Raw genomic sequence first — 21,700 nt, 5'->3', positions numbered from 1 at the left:
AGATACTATCTGCAAATACAGTTGCATTCAGATATCCTGAGGGTTGGGACTCCAACTTATGGCTTTGGCGGAGACATAACTCAGCCCTAACACTGCCTCATCCTCTTTCTCATGGGAGACATGCATTTTCCACACCTTACACCCTCAACCCTTCCCAGTCTTCTCACTGTTTCATTCCCTCCTCTTCCCAGCTCCCTAAGGTGAACCCACAGCCTCACAGGCAATCACACAAGGCTGATTGTGCAGCAGGGATAAATGTGGCATGGGTTGAGGTGATCTACACATCAACACCTATCTCTTCACAGACACTGCAGCCAACACCAGAGATAAGCAGGACCCAGTCACCCAGGAAAAGGGTAACAAATTGCTTATAGAGGGACAAGTGGCTCAGAGCTGGGTCATTATTCTTATAATCTCCAGATCACAGGCAGCAGGCCTCCTGGCATCTCCACCTGGAGATGGTACTGGAAGAAAGTAGAGTAGAACAAGGCTGATGGGCCTGTTTTCCTGGAGCCCATACTCTTGCTTACTGTAACTCAAATATCTCCAAAAAATCGCTAGAAATCTCTGGTCTATGGAGGAGAAAATAACCTCCCCCTATTGATGGTAAGGATTCCTGATGCTTTCTGCACTTTACATAGCTTTCATCCACATTAACTTGTTTAGTCACGAAGCTAGTCCCATGGAATCAGCTAGACTAGTGTAATTATCCCCCTTTCACAGATGAAGAAAGAGGTTTAAATAAATGACACAAGGACTGGGGCTGTGATCACCTGACCACTTACGTTCTACTTACCCCATTTCTTCTCCCTTCTCAGTATTTCCCAAAGCGCCAGGTGTGGGGCTGTCTTCTCTGTGCTTTTGGCTGTCTTCGTCCAAACACCACTCACTGATCAATGAGGTCCAGGGAAGGTGAGGTCTTGATTTGAGTCCACTACTAAGCAATATATTGGATTCCCAGGGATTTGGTATGCTAAATTTTTTCCTAATTTTCACTAAAATAATTGTTAAGTCCTTAAATTATTACTTCAGGATACACTCCCTGACTCACACTCTCTCCCCACTGCTGTGATTTCTCTGTGGGGCTACACAGGCATCTTGACAGCACTGTTTTTCAGACTCTTGGCTGCGATCCACAGTAAGAAATAAATCACACTGCAATGCAGCGCTCACATACATACACACGTATAAAACATAAAACACTCTCACGAAATAATACTTAACTTGGGTGTGACACATGCTAGTTTCTATTCTACCTTTTAATGTTTGTTGTGATCTACTAAATTGATTTTATGACCCAGTAATAAGTCGCTACTTGTAATTGGAAAAAATAATTCTTGACAGAATGTTCTGGCCAAACTCTGAAACCCTGGCCTTAGTTTGTGCCTCCAGGGAGAGCAGATTGCAGGAGTCAGGCTGAAGAGGAGCTCCTGGGACCCTCCCGTGACACATCTCTCCCAGTGGCTCAGGGCTCGGTAGGCTGCAGCCACCAACAGGAGGAGGAGGGGGCTTCCTGGACACAAAGGGTCCTGTAGCTCCAAGGCTACTGGATTCAGGATGAAAGTCATGGTCCCCACCACACCAGCCCCTGAAAGAGAATTGGGAGACCCACATGCTGGGGAACTTCACAGGTACTCTCCCCTGACCCCATAGTGGGATGATTGAGAGATCCCATCCCAGATACTTCATCTCATCACCTTTCTGACTCCATCTGAACTAAAATGGAGCTTTGGTACCTACAGAGTGGATGCTTACCAGTATGGCATCTTTACAGGGCTGTTTTAAAGCCATATCCTAAAATACCTCTTCACAAATGCCTAACATGCCACCATTAGAACTTTCCTCTTCTGGTTTGAACATTACCGTCCTAAAATTCATCTCTATATATGCATTTGTGCCCAAATGGAGTTTCTAAGGCTTTTCCCTTCTAGTCTGGTCTTACCTATGAGTTTCAGAAGTTGATTCATCTTTTAAAGAGAAACCTAGAGGAGGAGTTGGTCCTAAAATTCATCTCTATATATGCATTTGTGCCCAAATGGAGTTTCTAAGGCTTTTCCCTTCTAGTCTCGTCTTACCTATGAGTTTCAGAAGTTGATTCATCTTTTAAAGAGAAACCTAGAGGAGGAGTTGTTACCTTTCTTATAATATGAACCTCTATGGCACTGTGGTAAAGCCCATGAGACCTCTTCTCAGAATAGTGTTTTTAAAGGTACAAAGTAAAATGTATAGGACTACAAAGGAAACACACAAACACACACACTCATGTATAACTAGTCCCCCCTTATCCATGGAGGATACATTCTGAGACCCCCAGCAGATGCCTGAAACCACAAGTAGTACCGAACCCTCCATGTACTATGTAAGATTTATTTTTCCTTCTTCACAATTTCACGGATAGAAGATTTGTTCTTACCCTAAATCTTAGCAACCTCAGCATACAATTTTTTTCTTTCCTTATTAAGTACAGAACTTTCACCTTTTCACTTAAAAGAAGCACTTAATGGCTTCCCTTTGGCATATCCGAATTGCCAGCATCACTCCTCTCATGCTTTAGGGCAATTATTAAGTGAAATAAGGGTTACTTGAGCACAAGCTCTGCTGTACTGCAACAGTCTATTTGATAATCATGCCAGCTACAAAGCAACTAGCAGGCCAGTACTGTATACTGCGTGTACCCAATGGACAAGGGTGTGCTTCACATCTGGGGTAGGACACAGGATGATGAGAGGCTTAATCATGCTACTCAAAACTGTGCACAATTTAAAACTTATGAATTACTTCTGGAATTTTCCATTTAATATTCTTGACTTCTGGTTGACCATAGGTAACTGAAACCACAGAAAGTGAAACTGCAGATAAAGGGGGACTACTGTGTGTGCATGTGTGTTATATACACCACTATTCTCAATACTAAAAAAAATTAGTACTATATGTAGTATTAATAGTATATTTGTAATACAGTGATGCATGTGCTTAGCCCATTAAATAAAATCTAGAAGCAGTTCTAATAAATAATTTAGAATAGTGTTATATATAAACAATATTTCAAGGTACCTGTGAAAATTGTAACATGATGAAAATAGCTGATTTCCACTGGTGGGAAAGTCTCAGGTTCGGGTAACACTACTGTAGTTTGTCTACCTTTATAATGGAAGGAAATGCTAGATCACAGTTAGAAGTTAGTGAAATTAAAGATGTGATGCTTTGGGAGCGTGGCAGCGCTCCCACCGAGGGTTCGGATCCCACATACAGACCGGTTCCCGCTCACTGGCTGAGCGAGGTGCGGGTGCAACACCGAGGGTTGCGATCCCGTTGCCGGTCCCGGTCCGGTACGGGCACGACACTGAGGGTTGCGATCCGTTGCCGGACACGAAAAAAGACAAAAAGACAAAAAAAAAAAAAAAAAAGATGTGATGCTTTCCCACCCAAGTTCATAGATCCTTTATAATCTATCCACAGGCGCACTTGAAGAGCCCAGGTCTAGGGAGTTGTCCATCCCTTTCACAGCCCTTCCCTGTGTCATCCTTCCAGATGAAGGAATGCTTCACCTCTGAGCCCAGCACTGAGTACTGTGCAAACCGCCTCCCAGACCTTGGAGGGTCCTACCCACCCCCCACTGACCTCATGGCCAGTCCAGTTGGATCGGTCCTGTGCTCACCATATCTAGGGGATGGCCATAGGGAGAATGCTCATCAAGTTCTGGGGGAGATTTTATCAGAAAGCAGCTTGACTTTGACTCCAAACAGTCCCCAAATCAATTATTCTTCCCCTGGATTTTTGTCAGGATACCTATAATTATCTGTGTACTAATAACATGAAGGAAAAATCTGTCCCTATTTAGAGCTAAGCTTTTTTTATTCTCTGACCATGCATATAAATAGTATCTATATCTCAGACCTTGGTTCCAAAACATATCTTTATTTAGCAAGTGGGAGTCTGCTGAGCTCCACACAGAAGGGTTAACAGCAGAGCTCAGGCATACTGCCACTTACTAAAGGGGACCATTTCTTGCCCCAGAAGGTGCAAAAGAGAATCCTTTTGTGGAGCAATCAGGTCACTCGGTGACGTGTCAGTGTAAAAAGACAATGTAGCACAGTGAGACTGTGGCAAATAAACTGCGCATGTCCAGTCTAAAGGCAGTTGATTTCAAATATTTTTAAAGTTTGTATTTGTGAGCTGCTGAGCTGCAACTTAGAGCATCCAACACAGCTCTGAAGCCAACAAGTGACGTCCTCTCAAAAGACCTCCAGTCAGCCCACCTCCGCAGGCTCTCTGAGAAGCAGAGGGGCTGCTGAAACAAGTGGTTTTGGGGAGGAAGAGAAGTAAATTTGCCTCGGTTCTGAGAGGCGGTCAGGAATTGAGTACTTCACTGCCCTAAGGGTCACACAGTTTAAGATCTTGGTGAGAGAGTTTTGAAAAACAAAAAAAACACTCAATTTTCAACAAGGTGACTGTGACAAAATACTCATGAGAGAGAAAGAGAGAGAGAGAGAGAGAGAGAGAGAGAGAGAGAGAGAGAGAGAGAGAAATTTCAACAAGGTGACTGTGACAAAATACTCATGAGAGAGAAAGAGAGAGAGAGAGAGAGAGAGAGAGATTAACAAATTGCCCAGAAATCCTGGAAATGAATTGAGGAAAATCAGGATCTTTGGGGACTGTCTCTAACATTTGAGGATACACCAGGACAATGTATACCCCATTTTTGTTGCCCCCATCAAAGACAAAACCTTGAGCTCAGAGTTTTGCCAGAGAACCAGTTTTTCTGTTCTTAGGTTCATACTTCAATTCTTTTGACACACTCTCCTAGGTGCTACTGCTGGATCTAATCCAGAGGAGGGGCTGGGAGGCCTCCGGGAGGAGCGGCCAGGTTAATGAAGACATTTAACACATGGGAGGAGCCTGAGGAACGTGCAGGAGGAGGAGGCGCATCTGAGGGGGTTAAGCAGGGAATGTCACTTGGTGTAGATGGGATGGAACCGCACTGAGCCACTCTACTTTTTCCCACCCAGCCCAGATGGCTGGGGGACATGAAGGTGTCCAACGTGATTGAAACTCCGCCCTCCCCAATCAAGCTGGTTCCAGTAGTTTGGACAAGACAGCAGGACGCAACCTGCACTCAGAGTTACCGTAGCAACAGCAAGCCTTCTTGAATTCTGTGGTGGCTTTGCAAACAGGACGGAGGGACATCCCGCCCACCTGAGGGAGAGAGTACACCTGTTGCACTAAAGCTGACCTTCAGGAGCAGCAGAGGAGAAAGAAACTGGGCAGCGGCCTCACCTGTATGGGCAGGTAGTGAGTGACACCACTCACTATTACTTCCCGTGAACAGGTGTATCTTTCTCTTGGAGGGATTGTTTGATGTTTCATCCAAGTTTAACCGCAAAACAATTCCTCTACCCTCCTGCATGACCAGAAATATCACACTAGCATTTGAGTAAGGAGAGGAGCTAGGACCTAGGCTCTTGAAAGCACCGGCACAGGTCTGTCTCCTGCTCCCGGGACACAATGTGCAGAACCCAACCAGAGGTCAGTCTTTAAAACTCTAATGATCTGAGGATTGTCTTCCAGCCCTCCGTGGTCACCTCAGATGTGAGGGTTTGGGGTAGGAGTGGTCATCAGGTTGCTCCTCCACTTTCTTCTCATTATCTTTCAAAATGGTTTATGTTTTTACTCTACAAGAAGGTGGACCATGTGCTGCTTCCTCAATAAGAGATACGGCGCATGGCAAATGCAGTGATTGATGTGTGTGGAAAGTGGCTCCCTGCTCAACCTCGGGGGTCTGGTTCTCAACTTCACAGATTCACGAGCCCAGTGCTGTCACACTGACAGATGCATGGCAGTCACAGTCAGAGAGGCTGATCTGGAGACCATGTAACAATGTATGGAAATAATTTGCCAAGTGGCAACATGGGATGATGGAACAGTATATTTTGAACCCGACACACTCAGGTTTAAATTTGGGCACCATTGTTTACTGGCTTTATGACCTTAAGCAAGATCATTTAACCTCTTCTCTGCCTTATCTGTGAAATCAGGATAATAATAGCACCAGCCTTTCACAGTGGGAATGAGGATTAAATAAACTGACATATATGTAAGTGCTTAGAACAGTACATGGCACTGTAGAAGTCTTGTTTGCATACAACAGTTTGCACACGACACAGCTCTGGAAAATACTGCCACATAGACTCCAGTGCGAATTGTACAGTCCACATGGCTGTACATGATGCCCCTGAAATACTAATCCCCCCCCCTTGCAGGGTTATGGTAAAAATTATAGCTAGATGCACGCAAAGTATCTTCTGCATAGTAGGCACCGTAACTCATAGCTGCTTTTATTATTTATACTGGGAGATCCATCTGGCAGTTTAATAGCAATATTTGCACAGGGCAGGTTTACACAGAGACTAAATCTGATTAAAAGGCTATTATTGAGGAATTCTGAATAACTGAAAGGAAGTTGAATATCATCTCAAGGTTATTTTCATTCCATCAGTGTGGAGGGGCCTCAGCTGAAAGGCATCACTCTTTGGACTACTGGGACTCACCGTTTGGAAAGAAAGCCTCTCACCCTGAACCTAGGCCACAGAAACACTGACAAGTCTTTACTCCCTCAACTCCCTTTTTTTTGGTCTCTGCAATTACCCAGAACCCCTCTCTCTCTCTACATTACCTCATGGGCCTGCTACAATTAATTAGATAACTGCATGTCCTACATTAGTTAATCTTTAAATTGGTCTCCTCTTAATGAAATTTTAGGGAAGCCCCACAGGCTCCTTGATAAAATTTGAAAAGCCCCTTTGTCTCATTAGCCACATTTTTTAGAAGTTATTAACTTAAGGAATATTACAGCCAAAAGAATCCATTGAGTGTGAAACCCAAACAACACAACTCTCCGTACCCTCTCTCAAATGCCTTTGGACATATTTCCTCATGTTGTAACCTATTTGTGCACCCTCTTTTCTGTCCTGCCTTTTTTGTAGTGTTATTTCATAAACAAAACTTCAATATTAATCATGTTTTAACAGCAAGTTATTCCAACAAAATATTATTCATCCCAGCATGCTGAGGTATGTTCCTCCAGTGGAGTGTTTGAAGCAGCCTAAAATCTCAGCCTGCAGATATGATGCCTACAAGACGAGAAGGATAGAAGAGCACTGTGAAGGACACGAAACAAACACAGAAATGAAATAAACTGTACAACATTAGAGTTGGGAGTATCTTCGGTGACTGTCTGGTCTGATCCTTTTTTTTTCAAAGGTGAATACCGAGGCCCAGCAAGAAGTGGTAATTAATTGGCCCCTTCCATTGGGTAGGGACCAGCTCTGATGAAGGAGCTTCCTCTGGCCTTTTGGGACTGGGGAAGAACAGCTCTCATGGCCACCATGATGGATTGCTGCTGTGCAAAGGGTCCCCAGGCCCTTTTCTTGAAGCATCTCACAGAAGAGCCAGGAAGGTGTCTCATCAGAGCCAAACGTGTGATGTCCATACACTCCCACCCAGCACTTGTGTTACCAACCCTAATGGAGGGTCCCCTGCCTGGAGTCGCTTTTGCCAGTGTAGTGACACCAGGTTTGGTAAAGCAAAGCAGAACCTTTATTCTTTATCAAGGAATGGAGAAGGGTGAGCTTGTGTCCAAAAGATACCTTTTCTCTGAGAGGAGACAGATCTGGGGCTTATAAGGGGGTGGAAGGGTAGGAGAGTCTCAGGTTCCTGGGAAAGGGTCGAGCTTTTCCAGAAACAACAAAGGCTCGTGCAGTTCTTCAGGGTCTTTGTACACGCCTTATAATTTGCCTAGTAGACTAGTAAGATACATTCCCCCCCACCCTGCCACTGCCATGGGAATTTCAGCATGATCATATATTACAATGAGGGTATAGTGAGTTGTAAGCGGGTCATGGCAGCCATCTGGGCTTAGTAGACTAGTAAGATACATTTCCCCCCCACCCTGCCACTGCCATGGGAATTTCAATATGATCATATATTACAATGAGGGTATAGTGAGTTGTAAGCGGGTCATGGCAGCCATCTGGGCTTCTTCTGATCTAGCGGTTGTGACTCTTCCTGTAGCAATTAATGGCATCCTGTCTTAGTTTCCTGAAAGCAAGCATAGCTTAAAAATAGAAATTAGTAGTCTGACATTCCTCTACAGTTTCATTGTGGGGTGTCTTGATGACACTTCGAGTTATGAGAAGATACCCTAAAAGAGAGAACCCCAAAAGGACAGCCAGCTAGGAATTCCTCCATGGCTTGCTTAGCTGCATAACAGCTGAGCATGCAGGCGTCCAACCCAGGAAGGAGGAGCCTTTGAAAAGTCATGAACAGCAGCTGCAGCATGAAGATCCACCCCTTACCACCCCTGCAGGGAGTCAAGTAGACCCATATGCAATGAAACAGCAGGACTGGGATGGACTTTTGAAGCTATCTTGTTTCACTGCCTCCTTTGATGGGTGTAGAGACCCAGATCCAGGGTCAGAAAGGGTCTCACTCAGGGTCACAAACAGAATGTAGGGCTGAGCTAGCTCTAGAATGGAATTGTCCTAATTCCAGTCCAGGACTGTTTTGCTGGGACTAGGGAAAGTAAGTGGTAGCAACTTATGGAGAGAGAGAGGAGTAAATGATGATATCGATTTCTTACTTAGACATTTGTTGACTTCAGCAAGCTATTCACACATTCTCCTAGATGTCAGCATTTGTTACTTGGGTGGCTCTGTCTGGCTGTACGGTCTTAGGCAAACTTAGGCCTTGCATGCCTCCATTTCTCCACCTGTAAGATGGGCTCATAACAGGATGCACCTCATGGGTGGTTGTGTGTGTTAAATGTGAAGCACATAGCACAATGCCCAGGACCTCAATACGTGACATGTTGTCATTATGTTCCACAAGAGTGCTGCTGTTTTTGCCCATGCAGCCTTCCTCGTAGGACAGTTTCCATTTCCCCAGTGGGTTTACACTGCCTGCTCTCTGCTCATGTGACACAGTGCATCTCTGCCTTCGCAGATCAAGAGCTGACTCAACACAAGTTCCAGGCAGAGTTGCCCAAACTAGGGTATTTTCTCAGTTATGAATTCTCAAAATGGCTTTTTTTTTAATCTTGTTAATGATAGATTTAGAAAAATCTACGTCATCCCTTGAGGGAAGAGAGAGATCCCCAAAGCACATAGCTTCCTCTCTCCTCTAAGGAAAGTTCCTTTCCTTCTGATTGCCCTCAGGTTCTAATCATTCTGGAAGAGAGTACACCAGGGACTAAATTAGAGCAGGAAGGAAGGTGCTGAACAAAAGACCCAGAATGAGTGACAGGCTTGGGGAAGGACAGATTGCAGTCCTCCATCTGTCCTCTGGGAGCCGGCACTGCTCTGAAGGATTTTGTTGGAAGCTGAGAGCCCTGGGGGAGGCAAGAAGGTGGCAGGGTGGGAACAGGATCCTGCAGATAAGAATTTGTCTTCCCTCTGGGCTCCGAGAAAAACAGGAGAGAAGATGGTTTCTAACCCTCTGTCTAGTTTGACCAAATCCTTCAAAGGGCTCAGCCCCGTCTCCCTGGAAGTCAGCCTTCATGGCAAAGAACACAACACCACTCTCAGAGATCCTCCCAGTCAGCACTGGCTGAGGTGGCCGGTGACCCCAGTGTGCTTCTGGTGGCCCCCAAGGGGAGAAGGAGAGGGAGGGTGACAGTGGCAGTGCTGACATATGCCTTGCTTCTTGTTCAAGGGCACTTTCCTGCCACTTCCAGATTGGGCAGAAGAGCAGATGGGAATACTCCATGTGCACAGAAACGGCTCACATCACCAGCCAGTAGTTGGGGAAACCCAAAACACTTGTCCTTAACCCTAGCGTGTAAGAAAGAGATCTTAGCCCTGGAGGGAACATCCGGACAGTGTCTCTTCAAGGTAAAGTACAAGCATCCCATTTTACAGATGAGGCACCTGAGGCCCTGGGAGATGAAGAGTTTGTCCAGAGCAGAGCTTTTCAGCAGTGGGGAAAGACTAGAACTTTCGCCTCCTGCAGCCCCTTTGCCTCCCTATTCACCTCCCTGCCCCAGCCTCTATCCCAGGGAGTCTGGAGTCTTTTTCAGGCATTTTGTGACCCCAGGGCCTGCCTCCCTGTAGAGTTCAGTGCTTGTTGCCTTTTCAAATGCCCTCCCACCCCATCTTTTCTGTTTCATGAGTCACCACTTCCAGAAAGTTTCCCCTAAAAACCAGCCCTGCTCTTACAATTTTTACTCCGCACCAATATTTCTAATTTATAGTAAAGTTGGGCCCATTTGGATATGTTTATTTGTATAACTCATGTCATGTCTTTAAGTCTTTATTAACAAATTTTCAACATGCAAAAACATATAAAGAAAATGCAACAAATATGACTGAAACTCATAGTCCAACTTAAGAAATAAGATTGTAAACACAGTCAAAGCCCCCGACGTATTCCTGCCTATCAGACTTTCTTCTCTGCCCCTCCTGCAGGCCTAACCAGCGACGCTGAATTGGGTATTTGTCATTCCCAGGCACATCTTTATACTTGCTCCATTATTTGCTACACAGGTAGACCTCACTCTGCAGGGCCATAAAGATGACCACACAAATTGAAACTATGCAAAACAATTTTAAGATAAATGAGGGAAAAAAATACAATGTTTTTTTTGTGTGTGTGATTTTTTAAAATTTTAAAAATTTTTGTCAAAAAATATTAAAAACTCTCTTATTGTAGGTTATAAATGCATAAGGAAAATCTTTAAAAAATAATAAAATCAGTGTTTAAAATATTAATTTTATCTACCTAAAGTATTTAATTTAAAACATTAGAAACTGACAAAGTCTTTTATTTCTCTGTAAAAACTTCTCAAAAGTAGTTTGAACAGTGCTTGCCGCCTTCTCATATAGCTTTCAATAAAGAGCAGACAACTTTTCTACGCTTAAGAATTGTCGGACTCCTTTCTAAGTTTGGATTAAGTTTTAACATTTTATCCTTTGCACTTTCGGTGTTGTACAGTATCTCGGAGATTTCCTTCAAAATGAAGTTGTTGCCTGTGTCATTTTCTCAGAGACATCTTCATCCTTTTTGTCACAACTTCTTTCCTAATGTTGCTAAGTTGTCCTTCACCAAGTTCCTCTGGTCACACATCTAGAGTCTCCCCAGTGGTGGCACTGTCCACATTCCCATGCCTGCTCTTTCTTCCATAACTCTATTTACATTTAGTTTGAGTTCCACTTCAAGCATCATCACCTTTTGTTTCTTTACTGTGCTTTCATCTTTGTTGGCAAATTTCCTCTTTAGATTATCCATTTTTTGCCAAATGCCACATGTGGCTATCCCCAGGAGCTATGGAAGCATTACAGCTGCACACTTTGCTGTCTGTGCGTGAACTGAGTAGCCGCTGGGCAGTGTGACCAGGTGCTGACAGACTTGTTACATATACCATGGTAACTCCAATCCTAACCGTGTTGCTGGGGGCTGGTTCAACTAAACCATAACAGAAATCCATGCATGTGAGAATTGGGCAAAGTGATAACTGCCTGCACTTTATATTACATATGTATACCTCCCAAAGCAATATATGGAATTGTTTTTTATGGTTTTAAATTTTATGCAAATGGTAATCATGCTGCACAAATATTTCTTCATTAACTGGTACCATTCTTTTCTCTCATTTTTTGCATATCTGTGGATCTCCCCTAGAAGAGCTCCCTGAAGTCCCAGTCAGAGTTCTGCCTTTCCCATCAGCTGAGGACATCCTGAGGACAGGGTCTACTCTCCCCTCTAAGTAAGTTTGCCTGAAAACCCCAAAGAGGCACTGCGCACAGAGCTGCTGAGAGAAGGATAGATATGACTAACTACAAATAGTTTGGATTAGGGTCACACCCCAGTTGCTGGAGAAACCATGAGGAACAGCTTGAAAGATCCTGGTGTGCAGAGGTCCTGTCCCCAGTGGCATCCTGCAGTGCTCCAGCAAGCTCTCGGAACTGCAGCTGCAGGATTTTCCTGTCCCCACTAGTCTCCACCATTCATTGCCCTTCAGAAGTAAATTGATTTTAATAGCACCCAATTTTCTCAAGTGCTGGAGAAACAGACAAGTTACAAAGGGAGTGATATTACCACCTCCTTTTCCTTCTGGATTCCCAGATGGACATTAAAAAGTCATTTTATGTGATACGTGGCCCGTGGCCCCAGGAGAGGCAACCAGGGAAATAGTATTGGGTTTAGATCTGGCCATTAAAACTAGAACTGTCTCATTCTGCCTTTCTTGTGAGTGATGGGACAAAAAGCCCATTGCCCACCACTTCTGGATGTGTGAGTGGTGATACGTGGCCCGTGGCCCCAGGAGAGGCAACCAGGGAAATAGTATTGGGTTTAGATCTGGCCATTAAAACTAGAACTGTCTCATTTGCCTTTCTTGTGAGTGATGGGACAAAAAGCCCATTGCCCACCACTTCTGGATGTGTGAGTGTGAGTGTTTGTGTTTGTATGTGTGTGTGTGTGTGCGTGCGTGCATTTGTGATGCAAGTGAGCCTGCATTTAAACATGCCTGGGGTTAGGTGGGGTTTGAACCTGATAGACAGGATTAGGGCTGTGCACTGTGTAGGTGTATGTGTGTCTTATTCATATCTGTATCCTCAGTGCCTGGCACATGAAGGCGCACCGTTATTATCTGCGGAACAAATGTTAGTATTCGGTGCAGTTGCACACCATGTGCATGACCCTTTCGTTTTATTGACACATCCCTTCCCTGTTCCCACTTTCCTATGAGGAGAAACTCTCTGGTACAGAGCCCATACTGCACCAGCACGTGAGCGGCTGTGTTTGGAGACTGGGTACCTACTGGCTCTGTGCGTGAGAGACATGAATGGGTATCCAGAGTAAGTGTGTATCTTCATCTGAAGTCAAAACCTATTGCCAGATATCAGATATCTGCCTTAGATACAGCCTCAGGCTGGGACCCCTGTGCTGTGTACCCACTCGCCCCTGCACCTCCCAGGCTTAGCTGTGTCCCCTCTTGGGGTCAGCTGCACAACTTTGCCCCTTTTTTCTCCTCCCCTGTGCATACCACCTCAGCAGGGGTGGTACCCATGTCACACTCAACCAGCTGCAGAGCACAGAAGAGCTTTCTTCAGACGCTGTCTCCCATCTCCAGGCTCAGACTGGGCCCCTCTGGGCTATGAGACAGCTCAATGGAGTTGTAAAGGAAAGCAAACACTCTCCCTTCCCCACCATGTATGTGTGCCAGTGTGCAAGCCCATGAACACTGCCAATGTCTGGGCTGTGTCCCTGGCCCTGAATCAGTATTTTATGATTATGCTGCAGTGTGATTAATTTAGGAGTCCTTTCTGGTGACTGATTCTGTGACCAACTGCCCAACATGCTCATATTTGAGGTCTATCTACCGAGTGAGAATAAAGACAAATTCCAAAGAGCATCTGGTCAGGCTTAGAACTCAGTTGGATGATGCCTGTCTAGTGCGAACTGTGTGGCACTGATAGAAAGGCAGACAGCAGGCCGACAACGGAGTGCACAGGCTGGGGTGGCCAGGAAAGGCTTCACTAGGAAGGGGAGCTCCACCAGGGCCCCAAGAGTGAGGCAGGATTTGAACAAAAGAAGATGGGCAAAGGCTTTTCAAATAGGGAGCCAACCAGGATCCCAGGAGAAGGCCAGGGGGACATCATCAGTATCTGGGAGCAATTTGGACTTTACCCAGCACTTCCATTCAGCAAACAATACAAATTTGTATGTATCTGTGTGATCCCCAAGGAAATCCCACATCCTGCATCCACGTGGCATCTGTGGACGACCGAGTGTGTACAGCCACTGTGCCAGGACCAGGAGGATAGAGACAAGGGGAGTTTTGGAGACGGGGAAGTTGAGGCTTGAGAGACTGACTCATGCAAGGTCAGGGGTTACATAGTCAGCCCTGGAACACAACTCTACCCAGCTCCAAGTTCTTCATTCTCTGCATGAAACTGATCATGGTTGAGGGGGTGGGAGGGTGAGCTGGAGGGTGGGGATGCTGGGCTGACTGGGGAAGTCACGTGGGTGAGGCTGAGAAGCTGGGTGGATGTGGGTTGTGGGGAGAAAACTAATGGCAACCTGGGCTAGGACCTGTGGTTCCCCTGAGAGGTGTCTTAGAGCTACCAGGAGCTGCTGAGACTGAGGGGCTGGCATTGCAGCAGCAGAGGTGAGTCAGGAAGTAAGGGTGCAGGTGGGGGAGGTGTGCTTGGCGCTGTGACCCATGTTCAGGGAGGCTGTGTCTTCTTACTGCTGACACCATCCCCAAGGCGTCTGTAATCAGTCCTTGAAATCCACCCTGGGTCTGAATCCATGAATACATTTACAGGTCATCACTGTTCTCCAAGTGCCCATTAATGGTCCCATTAAACACGTCTCATTATGGCCAGCAGGGCTTCCCAACTCTAAAACACCTTTTTATTTTAAAAACAAATTCTTAAAATCATTTCTCGATGAGAAAAGAATTTATGCCAATATTTCCAAAGGGGGACAAAGGAAGAAGGATCATCCAGGTGCTCCCCGCAGCTGTACCAGGGCTCTGGCAGCCTTCTGGGATAATCTGTGATTCCCCTGGTCTCTTTTCCTCTCTGTCCCTAAGGAGAAAAAATGTGTCTGCACATTCCTGTTTCTCAAGGTTGCTGTGAGGATAATTAGTTTACCTTAGTCCATCCCCACACTCCCTCCCCAACAAGCTTCTGAGTTTGTCTCTATAATTATTATGACAAATCTCATGGAGCCTGCAGGCTGCTGGAAGATCGGAGCCCTCGTGTGGCTCCCAAGTTCACGTCTCCATCCTGCACCTCTCTCCAAGGTTGTGTGTCCAGCAGCCCCTGGCATCTTAAGCTCTCCCAAACTATTAACTCCCCTCCAAACCCAGTATTCCCCCATTGGTCCTCTTCCCCACTGATGGCATCAAATTCATTCAACAGTTATATTTTGAGCACCCACCTCACACAGGCCCTGTGGGGTGCTGGGGTGGGAATGGGGAGGGATGTATTTAGTACCTTCATGGTATTTAGTATCTCCCATCACTGTCCTTTCAGATAATTCCGGCAAGAAACCAAGGAATCGTCTTAGATGTCCCTCTTCCCTCACCCTCACCAACTGCCCCCACCCAGTGATCAAGTCCCTTCCATATTAGCTCCATGATTTTCAAATCCTGCCCTTCTTCCTTACAGCCCTAGCCTGGTTGAGACTCCACTCGTCTTGGGAGTGGGTCACTGAGCCTTTGCTGGCCTCCCTGTCTCCAATCTGGCTTCCTCCAGCAGATTGCTCCAACCCCCATGGGGGTCATTGACATCAGAATAAAAACCAAACTCCTCCTGCTAACAACAGACATGACCTCTAGACCCAACCTAACCTTGGTCTCACTTCTCACCATACACCACACACACTGTGCTTCACACACGGGTGCACTCTGACTGCTGAACCTGTCAGACATCTGTGCCTCAGCTAATGCAGTTCCCTCCAGCACAAAGTCCTTTCTCCCTCCTCAGCTCCCCACCCCACCTACACACTCACACACACCATCACCTTTTCTCCACTGGGTGAAATCGACTCGTCCCTCCAGGCTCCACTCAGAGGCTGCCGTTCTGCACAGCCCTCCCTGATCCCTGGGTAGAAACAGTCCATCTCTCTTGAATCTCTCAAAACGCTCCATTCGCTCCTCTGTGCCGGCACTCATCAAACTTTCTCCTGTATTATACTGAGTTCTGTTCGTGTTGTTTCCCCAGCATTAATACGAATAGTCATAACAATAATTAACGTTGACTGATTGCTCGTGCTAATCACTTGACATGCATTATCTCATTTAGTTCTCGGCAGAACTCTACAAGATAGGCACGTTATTTTTCCTATTTTACAGAGGAGGAAGCAGGCTCAGACAATGTAATGATCCACACTTTCTCCTGTATTATACTGAGTTCTGTTCGTGTTGTTTCCCCAGCATTAATACGAATAGTCATAACAATAATTAACGTTGATTGATTGCTCGTGCTAATCACTTGACATGCATTATCTCATTTAGTTCTCGGCAGAACTCTACAAGGTAGGCACGTTATTTTTCCTATTTTACAGAGGAGGAAGCAGGCTCAGACAATGTAATGATCCACCTGAGGCCACACAGCCAGTGAGCTTTGTACCCAAGCGCTCTGACCTTGAGCCTCCTGGAGGCTGTGAGGTTAGTGAGAGGGACCTCAGCTCTGGTGTCGCTGGGCCCCACGGCCTCCAGCACAGAGCCAGGCACAGGGAGGCAGGTGGCCAGCACTTGTTGATGAGAATTGAAGTATCCATTTGCTGAAGAGTTGAAGTGAGGTAGAGGGAAAAAAATAGAGGGGCACATCAGGAATAGAAGGGGAGAAGATATTCTGGGGTTCCCCTAAGTAGAATATCTCCTTCCTCCCAACCTAGCATTTAACACTTATATAGACCTTTTTCCTCTTGTGCTCATTTCCTAGGGCTGCCATGACAGAATACACAGACTGAGTGGCTTAAAATAACAAAAATTTATTCTGTCACAGTTCTGGAGGCCAGAAGTCTGAAGTTAAGGTGTTGGCAGGGCCGTGCTTCCTCTGAAACCTCTAAAGGAGGCTCCTGTTTCACAACTTCCAGCATCTGGTAGCCCCAGGGGTTCCCGTCAATGACTGCATAATTCCAGTATCTGCTCCATCTTCACATGGCCACCGCTCCTCTGTCACCCTGTCTTCTCTTCTTAGAAAGGACAAAAGTCATATCAGATTAGGGCCCACTCTAATGACCTCCTCTTACCTTAATGACATCTGCAAAGACCCTATTTTCAATAAGGTCAAGTTCACAGGTACCCAAGGTTAGAACTTCGATATTTCTCTTGGGGGGACACAATTTAACCCATAGTACTGCCTATTAATCAGATCACAACACATGAGAATATAGGTCCTTAACAGCACCAAGGACCCTGTAATCAGATTAAAATCCCTGGGTGTATGACAGACCCCAAGAAGAACTGCTTTCTGAGATGACATTGCCACATGATGGATCCCTGGTTCTTTAAGATGTTTAACTCCTGTCATTTTGAGACACACAAATTGACAGCTGGGAATGAAGACAGAGAGAGGGAGCAAGAAGAAAGGAGTGAGTAATGGTCCCCGGGCTAGGTGAGTGCAGCCAGGGTAGAGTCCTGGCTTGTGAGAGCTGCTCAATCAGACCTAACCAGGTGTTTTGTGCAGACCAGCCCCACCTGAGGGTCTTGCTCCTCCTGGGTCCCACACTTAGGTTGGCTGATAGGGACAGCACAATCCCCCTTACTCTCCCATCAGGGAAACTGTGTTTTCCAAAGTAATATTTGTTCTTCCTATGTTATCTGTCATTTCCCCTCTGCCTGCCTCAGTTTACCCCTCCATCAAATTAGGAAACTAAACCTGAATTTAAAAGTGATTAGCTTTGTGCCTCCTCCATTATGATCCTAGGTGTTTCCATGTGTGTTTATGCAGCTCTGGCTGCCTTCCGAACACCCCGGGAGCTCTAGTTGCTGCAGAGAGCCTTAAGGGCTTTGCTTCTCTGTCTGAGGATCCTGACTGTTGTGTCTGGGGCTCTGCTCAGAATCTAACTTATATGACAATGGGTGCAAGTGACAGCACAAGAGACTCAGAATGACAAGTCCACGAATCCCTCTTTTCTCTTTCCACTACTTGAGAGGTCCCAAGATCCCAAAGCACGGCAGCCTGTAGGATACATTCTAGTGTTTCATCTTTTGACTTCCAATTTCTGCAGTGCCACAGCTGTCAGTCCATTTTATGCTGCTATAACAGAATACCGAAGACTGGTATTTGTAGTGAATAGAAATTATTTGGCTCATGGCTCTGGAGTCTGGCAGGTCCAAGAGCATGGCGCTGGCATCTGACGAAGGACTTCATGCTGTGTCATCCCGTGGCGGAAGAGGGAAGGGCAGGTAAGGGTGAGAGGGAGAAAGAGATTGAACTCACAGCCTCCAGCCCTGTTATAATTGTCATTAATCCACTCATGAGGGTGCAGCCATCAAACTATAGCAACGATGGACCCTCACATGTAGGCGTGTAAAAAGAAAGCCCCAGCTGTTCATGGGCTAACAGTAAGCTGGAATCTGTCTATGGCCCCTGAAAAGCAGTCATGCTATCCTCTAATCTCTGCACCATCCTCCCCTCCCCAGGACAGGAGTGAGGGCCTGAGCCAGGACCTTGCTGAGGGGTGTGAGGTAGGGTGGGGCAGGACTGAGGGAGGGGGCCCCTGGGAGGAGAGAGACAACATGGAAGGAGGCAGAAGCTCACATACATGCAACTTCCCTCACAGGATCAACTTCTGCCTGGGGAGGACTAGGGGTGGGCGGAAGGACTCTCAACTTTGGGATGTCCCTGAGGAATGAAGCCCAACCCACCTCTTTAAAGGAATAAGCCCCAGAAAGGAAAATAAAGCCCAGAGTCTTTTGCCCAGAACATAGTATAAATCTCAGGCTGCTCCAGAGGAAGGAGAAATCCCATCCACAACCTCGATGAATTGGAAACTTAGTAAAGGCCAGGCCTGCCCAGATGAGTGCTCGATCAGTGGGAGGAGGAGAGCGCTGCTAATCCCTTTCTCCTTGGGTGGTGGGAACTGTGCCACTCAGCCCTCTTTGGCCCTGCAGAAACTCCCAGGAAATGGCAGCAACTCCAGTTGGACCCTTCGACAGGCGACCTCTACCTCAGTGAATGTCCTTGAGCAAGTCAGAGAAAACAGATCTGAATTTTCTCTCTCTCTTCCTTCCTTTCTCCCTTCCTTTCTTCCTTTCTTTTTTCTTCCTCTCTCCTTGCTATGCTTGCCCACATGTGTATGTGCATGCACGTGTGTATGTATGTGCATGTGTGTGCACATGTGTATGTGTGTGAGCATGTGTTCAGGTGCAGAGGGCAGGGCACTCATCCTTTGCAGATCCATAATGGCTTGCTCTCCATCAGCCCGTGCAGGACCCTTCTCCTATCGACATTCCCATCCCACCCCACCATCACAGGCAACCACTCTATCCTTTTGGGTGTATCCTGAGGTTTCACTTGTGTGTTTATGTTTTTTTAATTTGCACATATGGTATTGCATTATAGACTTTTTTTTTATCTTTAGTAGCATTTCTAAAGATCTAGCCAAGAAGCCATACGTCCATCTAGTTCATTGTTTTTGACTGCTGACCAGAATTCTCACAACATGCCACCACATGCCACCTCTGTATTCATCTACTGATTACACCTACATTGCCTTCACTCTCAGCTGCCACAGAACATCCACACACATCCATGCACATCTCCGCAGTGGACCCTCATGGGATTGCCCTCTAGTTCATGTCCAGAGTGGAGCATCTGGCTCAAGAGAGATGCACAGCTTTGATTTGCCCAAGGACCATGGATTGGAAGGCACTGCATTGGTGGCTCTGCCCATTTTGTAGCACTAAGAAAACATTTATTTTGTTTAGTGGTTCTACAAAGGTACCGCTAAGCCTAGGCAAATGCCAGAACCCTCCTGGTTGTGCCCCCCCATTAATGACAAATGTCCTTGCCCCCTTCAGGGTCAAATGGTTCATCTCCAGGGTCACCATTCTCACTGTATTCTTCTGTTTTATGCCTCAGGGGCCCTCTTGACGTAAGTGGCCTATACACTTCCATGCCATCTGCAGTCATTGCATGATTAATATTCCCGGAAAGGTGAGGCCCTTTTGGCTCAGCTCTCTGACCTACCTCTAGAGGTGACTATCTGTAGTCTCATCTCCACCGGGATTGCTCAGTGGGGCCAGGCCAGGGAGAAGGGTGAGCTTGAACTTAGAGATCTCAGCAGTCAAAGGAGACTTGAGCACTTGAATGTGCAGAGAAACTCCTGAGCACCCTTCCTGAGTATCCCCTCCCTTACCTACCCCTAAGCTTCTGCCCCTCCCTGCCTCCTCTGCCTTTGCGCCCAAGTCACAACTGAGCACTTTGATGCAGCTGCACCACCTTCAGGTCCACCCTGAAATTGGATCATCCTCCTCAGACTAAGGACTAGCACCCCATGTGACCACCAATGGGGTTTCATGTGTGTCTCCACTACTATGTCTCTACTATGAGCCAGATCTGAGACCCAGGTAGCTAACCTGCAGTCCTGATGGGACCAGCTATATGAATAGACTTTCAAAGTGCTGAAACTTCATTTGTAATAGCCAAAAACTAGTAACAACCCAAATTAACATTAGCAGTAGAATAAGTACATTTTCATACAATGGACTACTACATAATAATGAAAAAGAACAAAGAAAAGGAACATCATGGATGAATTTCATGTGCTTCGTATTGGTGAAAAGAAACCAAACATAAAAGACCACAACCATTAGCATTCCATTCCTCTGAAGTTTAAAAGCAGGCGAAACTATTCTATAGTAATAGACAGAATGATAACAGAAGTCAGAATAGTAGTTACCTTGGAGGAAGGGATTGACTGGGAAGGGGCACAAGGGAGTCTTCTAGGGTGCTAGAAATGTTCTATGTCTTGATCTGGGTGTTAGCTATTCAGGGGTAACTTAATATATGTTAAAATTCAATGAACATTTCAAGGGTTCAGATCCCTGTACCAGCCAGCTGCCCCCGCCAAAAAATTCAGTGAACATTTGAGTAGACATTTATCTAAAGATGTGCAAATGGCCAATAAAGTGAGCACATGAAAAAACACTCGACATTAGTCATTAGAAAAATGAACAGCAAAACCATAATGAGTTGCTGCTTCACCCCCACTAAGACGGCTATAGTAAAAAAGACAGATAATAACGAGTTGGTGAGGATGTGGAGAATTTGGAACCCTTCATATACTGCTGGTGGGAATTTAAAATGGTACAGCTACTTTGGAAAACATTTTGGCAATTCTTCAAAATGTTAAAGATAGAATTAGCATATAACCCAGCAATTCTACTCCTAGGTATATACGTGAAAGAACTAAAAATACATGTCTGCACAAAAACGTGTACACTGATGTTCACAGCAGCATTATTTATAACAGCTAAAATGTGGAAACAACCCAAATATCCATAACTGATGAACGGATAAAAAAAATGTGGTATATCCATACAATGGAATATTATTCCACAGTAAAAAGAAATGAAGTACTGATACATGCTACAGCAGGGATGAACTTGAAAACATGATGCTAAGTGAAAGAAGCCAGACACAAAAGGTCATATATTATATGATTCCACTTACATGAAATGTTCAACATTCACAGAGTGGAATATTATTCCACAGTAAAAAGAAATGAAGTACTGATACATGCTACAGCAGGGATGAACTTGAAAACATGATGCTAAGTGAAAGAAGTCAGACACAAAAGGTCATATATTATATGATTCCACTTACATGAAATGTTCAACATTCACAGAGACAGAGGCAAATCCACAGAGACAGAAAGTAGACTAGTGGTTGCCGAGGGTTAGGAGCAGGGAAGAAAGGGGGTGACTGTTAATGGGTACAGGGTTTCTTTTGGGGGGTATGAAATGTTCTGAATTAGAAAGTGGTAGTGGTTGCACTACTGTCAATTTACTAAAAGTTACTGAACTTTGAAACTGAATTTTGTGATATGTGAATTATATCTCAATAAAGCTGTTATAAAAAAATTCATTGAGCTATATGCTTAAGATTTTATGTTTTACTATATATATGTTATGCATAAGTAAATAAGTAGATGAATAAATGTACCTAAAAGCAAAAGTTTT

This window comes from Galeopterus variegatus, unplaced genomic scaffold (genome assembly GCF_000696425.1).
Source record: "Galeopterus variegatus unplaced genomic scaffold, G_variegatus-3.0.2 Scaffold922, whole genome shotgun sequence".
In the NCBI taxonomy this organism is placed as follows: Eukaryota; Metazoa; Chordata; class Mammalia; order Dermoptera; family Cynocephalidae; genus Galeopterus; species Galeopterus variegatus.
The sequence above is the reverse complement of the archived record's forward strand: the minus strand, read 5'-3'. Positions refer to the sequence as shown.